The sequence below is a fragment of the Cyprinodon tularosa genome, unplaced genomic scaffold, assembly GCF_016077235.1.
Source record: "Cyprinodon tularosa strain WSP-4 unplaced genomic scaffold, ASM1607723v1 ctg165, whole genome shotgun sequence".
Taxonomy (NCBI): Eukaryota; Metazoa; Chordata; class Actinopteri; order Cyprinodontiformes; family Cyprinodontidae; genus Cyprinodon; species Cyprinodon tularosa.
Window position 1 is genome coordinate 648,164 of NW_024038483.1, and position 6,765 is coordinate 654,928.

The following is a 6,765-nucleotide window of genomic DNA, read 5'->3' on the forward strand; positions in this document are numbered from 1 at the left end:
TTTTCTTTGCAGAATTGTTTAATTAAGACATTTTCTTTCAAGCTAAGCAGCATATTGAAGATTACGTCTCAAAACCTGGAATTTATTGTTTAACCATTCAAAATTAGATTGGTTTGTTTATTTCAGATCACAGTCTTGTCAAATAAAACACGTTTATTTGAGCCTCAGTTCCCAAACTGATTACGGGATATTTTCCTTAGGCTCAGATAAGGAACAAAAGTAGTTCCATTAAGTGTGCCAACTCATCCAGATCCCAGAGTATCAGATAACAATCACTATGGGGCTTTTGTTTTGTTTTTTGTTTTTGCTGATATGCTGAGTTATTCATTTTTTACTGGTTGCATTTGGAAGCACAGTTTCCTAAACATTCTCTCTTTTACTTTGACCACAATGTCTGATTTCAGGTTTCACCTCACATATGAGGAAAAGTAGAGGATCTTCTTTTTAATCTCAAACAAACTGTCTTGAAGATTAGTGGACCACAAGGAGGAGTCAAGGAGTAATGCAGCACATTATGTAATATGACATAATCCCACATAATGTCATGGGAAAACAGATGTATATGTTCTTGTCTATTGCATAAGAAGCTGCTTGTATGTTGATTCTTGGCTAAGGTAAAGCTTAACCAGGGTGTTCTAATTATAGAACATTCAATGAAACAAGTGATAAAACAAATGATTTCACTTCATATAAATAATCCCTACCCATTTTATTAGGAACACCAGTTTACTTATATGTTAAGATTAACAACGATTTAGCCAAGGAAAATTTGGTAACCTAATTCATTTATAAAAATGAAAGTTGTGAAGAATAATAGCTCATGTTCACATTAGCACCAGAATTAGGTACAAATAGGATCACAATTCTCTTTGATTTATGTTTACATTATGCATTTAGCAGACGCTTTTATCCACAGCGACTTCCAAAGTAGACACAATATCACAGTTATCATCAATTTTGAACTTGTCATTTATGTTTGTTAATAACTGAAGGTCTTTCAGAAACTGTTGATTTTGTGGAATTTACAAACATAAATCTCTGGTTTAGAGGGAATGGTCTATATAATCTGAAAACATTAACGGGTCAGCAGTTGTGTTGGCAGAAATTCCTTTTATGTCCCAGAGATAAGAGTGGAAGGTTAACATTTTCGCAAACAAACACACCAAGAGGGTGTTGGAAAACTAAACAATTCCTTAACAAACACACTAGTGATTGCTGAAGCATTAGAAACACAATAAAACCCAGATAAAAACATGTAATAGAGGCTAAAAAGTATGCAATGTCAAGAAACTGGACAATAACAAAGAAAAATGTTCCTGTCAGAGTCAGACGAGTCCTGATAGACTTTCAGATGGTTAAATGGGTCACATTTGGGCATCAACAACATGAAAATATGTTAGTATACTACCCTTTTTAACACATTGGTGGTTTGGAGAAAAATGTCTTGGCTAACGTGAACCCCTCAGTACCATACAGGCATTATATAAATACTTGCATACCTAAATCTTGCAGATTATATTCCATTATCACAACAGTGTTCCATTCTTCTAGTGGCTATTTTCAGCAGGCACTATGTACAGTATTTCAGTTCCAGCCATGGTGCTCAGGGAACCTTACCTTGCATGTTTGCCTATGTCTCTATTCCAGCACACCTGACTCAAATTAGGTCTCCTCTGCAATCAAGTGCTATAGAAGCCTGTTAATCATCCATTCTTTTCTGGTGTGATGCAAGAAGGTGACACCTTAAACAAGCATACATACATTTATAGTATCCCAATAGTCTCTTCAGTTGCCAGTTATAAGTCCGACAGCACACCTTTGGGATATGGTGGTACAATACATTCCAATCACAAATCTGCAGCAAATTACACCATGTAGCAATGTCGAATATAACCAAAATCTGACATTGCTACATGGTGACGTGTCTTGCCCATTGGTTCAACGAAATTGAAAACCCTAGTCAGGGCTTGAACTGACAGCCCTTCAGTTGTATGGAAATCTCATGTTTGCCTCATGATTACCTAAAAATAAACAAAGTTCACTAGAATATGCTTAAACTTTTTCAGGCGTTGCTGTTTACACACTCATCATTCTACCTCGAATGTTGGTCATGATACAAGCAGCTGAAATGAATTTTCCTCATAGTGTGTCTGGGCTCTCCCTTAGAGATAGGGTGAGGAGCTCAATCATCCGGGGAGGACTCAGAGTAAAGCCGCTGCTCCTCCACATCGAGAGGAGCCAGTTGAGGTGGCTCGGGCATCTGATTAGGATGCGTCCTGGACGTCTCCCATTGTGAGGTGTTCCCGGCAGGTCCCACCGGGAGGAGGCCCAGGGGGAGACCCAGGACACGCTGGAGGGACAATGTATCTCAGCTGGCCTGGGAACGCCTTGGGATTCCCCCAGAGGAGCTAGCCCAAGTGTCTGGGGAGAGGGACCTCTGGTGTCCCAGTCTTGGTTCTGTTATGTTTTCTTTTAAGTACTTTGCTCCATGTTTTCTGGTTTTAGTGGTTTAATTCTTATTTTGTTGTGTTTATTTTTCAGGTTTTCATTTGTTGCCCTCTGCTGCCCTCTTATGTCCTGTTTTTTTCCCTAGCTCCTTTCCTGTCTGCTATGTTCACACCTGCTCCCAATCTGCTTGTTAGTCCTCTCTTTGCTCTGTCTCCCAAAAATACACTCTTTGTGCAGTTCCTCAGTGCTGGTTCCTCGTCTAACTTCCTCCAACTCCGTCTCTGTGAGTCTTCCTCGTCATGATTGTTTGTCCCCTGATGTCTCCATGGTTTCTGGTTTATTTAACCTCTGCATTTGGGTCCACAAACCTCAACCCATTCCTGACATCTGGGCCTCCCTACTGAAGTTACTACCCCCGGGACCCGACCCCGGATAAGCGGAAGAAGATGGATGGATGGAAATATTTTTTACTACAATAAATACTCAGAGATAACACCTTGGTAGAGCACCAGGTTGTATTTATAGATGTTTTTATTGAATATGTAGGGCTGGTGAGAGAACATTGAAAGGACTCAAGGGGCTCTTTAAACATAGACTGTTGACCAGCATTTATGCCTTCAGATTAGTTGAGGTGAATGCGTGAAAAAATGGGCAATACTTTTGAACAAGTTATGTTTATCTATTTGGTTACACAGCAGTTTAATTCTACCTCATACTAGACCATTTGGAAAATCACTACCATAAGTGTGTGAAAGGAAAACTAACCCTTGACAATGTTGACTTAAGAGTAAATTTTTTTACCACCTCGTTTATAATATACAACACATCTGTAATACCTTATTTTCTTAAAACGAGATCCTGAATGGTTAGAAAATCTGGAAAAAGTCAACAACTTAAAAAAAAAATATATAGGCCTATATATGTGAGGAAATCTGTCGTGATCAAGGGACGTCTTCAGTGCACATTGTTGAATTTTGGACCATGTAAGAAAGAGCCTGTTCTCTTTCAGCTTGAGGAGCACATTCATTGTTTATCTAGCCTGCTAAGAGTCTTCAAGTCAGACAGACTCCATTCACTGCTGGAGGAAGCACCAAACAGGTTGTTAGCTTGTCATTGTTTACCATGTCAATTTGCATCAGAATATTCAATGACTAGATAAAAAGAACATCTCAGAGTTGATATGATTAAAGCTTTTGATTACCATCTGACTGCACTGAGATGGGGAGAGTGGTTCTTTCATGGATTTTCCTGAATTGATTAATTAATAACTTTATGTTAAACAATCCAGTAAGATTGCACATTTAACACATACAAAATGCATGTATAAATAAGGTTATATACATTATTACAATATATAAGAGTTAGTGCTTATGTCTGAAAACGGGCATAGAGAAAAAAGGCCTTAAAAATCTTCTCGACTGCTAATTGACACTTTTTACACTTCTTAGAAGTCCAAGAAGAGCACAAATAAATCAATTTATGTACACATCAGCATGCATATACACAATAACATGTGCCTCCACACATCTTCATTCATACAGTTATTAGCTGTAATTGTTTCTGTCTCTTCCTGCCATTAAAGCTGAGATCAGCACCATGAATTTTCTCCCTGATCCCTCTGCTGCACTGCTACACTTACTGTATGGCAGCTTTAACAACCAGGACTTGCTGCATGTAACATGAGCATTATATATTTCTGTCTCTCCCGGTGGGTAACTGGCAGATTCTTGAAAGCCATTTGTGTGAGTTGAACAGCCAGCAAATTTCTGCTTTTCTTCTGTCTGCCCCTTTTGGATACTCCTATTGACTTTTCATCTCTGGACCTTAACCCCCTGCCTGTCCTCTGGACAAAGTCTGTTTGCCTTTGCCACTGTCTGGATTGTTCTGTCAATTGTTTATGTTCCAAGTCCAAAGCTCAGATCTGTGTCCTGCTTCTCTGAGAACCTCTGCCTGGTCAGTGTGCCTCCTGTTACCCAGTCTTCCGCCTGGATTCCAGATTTCCCTCTTGTCTAGCCTCTCTGGAAACAACTTTACTTTGCATGACCCCCTGGTTGACACCATGTCCCCGGCCAGCCTTAGCCCTGTCTAGAACCGGCGAGATCTGGACCAGTCCATCCGTGATCTGAATCATCTAAACAGAGTCACTGGGATCAATCAGTAGAGCCAGTCCAAACTCCCAACTTCTGAGATTAGTGGCTTTTATTCAGAGCACATTCAACACCTCTGAGTTGTTGGCCACTAACCCTGTTCTCCACAGTTATTCCAGTTCCAGTCAGTTCCTTCAACACCAGTTTATTTTTAAACACATTTTTAGATGCTCACATGTCAGCTGAATTGGGTCTCCGGATTTGCTCCAGTCATTAAAGTTACCCATTGTACACACAACTACAACCATTGCAAAAATATGTATACACCTATGTACAGTTGCAAGAGCAGGAGCAGAGCTAGAAGGGAGGCAAGGGTTAGGTTGTTTTTTTTTTAAATCTTGCAAAGCTATGTAATTATAGAAACAGTTTTGTATATCGATATGTTTTTTTCAGCTTTTAGTTCGTTTGGAAATTGACCAGTCTTGAAAAAGCGGTTACAGCTAATAGGCAGTGGTTTACCAAATGCATTACTAACTGTGTTGTGTGTTGGACTTTATTTTTAAATTTTTTGAAAATAACTTCAATATATTCCCCTTACACAGAATCAGAATCCGAATCAGAAATTCTTTAATAATCCCAGAGATGAAATTACTGAATTACTTACACCGCTGTGAAAAAACATTAACTTTTTTTATGTGATGATTACCTCATTGCTGCGTTCCGCTGTCCCAGGATCAGTGATCTTTTTTTGACACATTGGACCGACATTTATGAGATACTAGCTGAATTTTTGAACCACATCAGACAGGACATCAATAATTGTATTGTTGCTGATGAAATGTTGTGGATATTTTTTTTTTCTTTTTGATCCTTCTCTGGTAACATTCATTTGTATTTTCTATATGTTTTTAATATTTATTTTATTCTTATATAATAGTTTACTATAACATCCCTGTTCAGAATTTATTTTTTATTTTTATTTTGGTTAAATTAATGCTTTTCACTGCCATTCCATACTTTAGTTCTCTATAAAGGATCTTTATATAAAAAATAGGAATGTTTAGTAAGCTTGATCTGAGTATTTAGTGACGATTTGTAACGATTGATCTTCTCTAAATGCAATCATTGACTCCTCTGTTCTTTTTTTTTACTTGTGTCTTTCTTACCTGATATCCTGTAACAGTTATCGTTAACCAAACAGCATTAGAAGGTATAAGATATGATTCATTAATAATCCATGTAATGTGTTGCTCTCTATCTGTTAATATGAGGGTGGAGGTTGGTTGGGGACCCAAATGCAGAGATGATTGAAGCAGAGATGAGTTCTTGTAGGTTTAATGCAGTCAAAGGGCAACAGAAACAAAATCCAAGAATCAACAAAAAAAATCAGGAAATGTCAGGAGAAAACACAAGGAAGCAGCACTGAAGAACTGCACAGGGAGAGTATATATGAGAGACAGAATAAAGACGGGTAATCAGCCGATATGAAGCAATGATCAACAAAACACAATTAGTTAGATAACTAAAAACTCAAAGTCCAGAGAGCCATAACATTATCAGACTTGCAAGTATGTTATCAATTAATGTAGCATTGGAAATCTTTTTTTTATTTTGAAGCTTGGTTGAAAAGCAATGTCTGACTTTCATTTGGTAATTTTCATAGACTTTGTATTTCTTTGTAATTTTGTCAGATTTAAGATATTTCAGTGACAATTGTGTTTTTTTTTTCATTAAATGAGGGGTACCAACAGTCTTCTCCATGTGTGTATATAATAAACCAACATAAAGTAATGCATGATTGTGAAGTCAAAGTAATTTTATACACGGTTTTCAATGCACTTCATTATAATTAACTCATCTTAGTTTAACATATATTTTTACTCAGTCCCTTTTGATCATATGCTCTGAATTTAAAACGGTTTCAAAACTCCCTTCAGGTATCAGCTTAAAACTAGTCCACCTGTGACCGTAATACAAATTCAGATGCTCTGCTAAAGCCTTGTAATAGAACTTAAATGAACAACAAGCTTCACAAAGACCATAAAAAAAACACACACAAACAGATGAGTTTGTGTTTATTGTCTTATAGCCTATAATATAAGTGTAGATCAATGGCTGCATCAATATGATCGGACTGATTTTATAAGTACAGTGTATATGCGTCTGTATTTGATCTGTTTTTCTTGAATAAACTTTTGTATTTCTTTCTTTAGGATGTTTCCTTCTGATA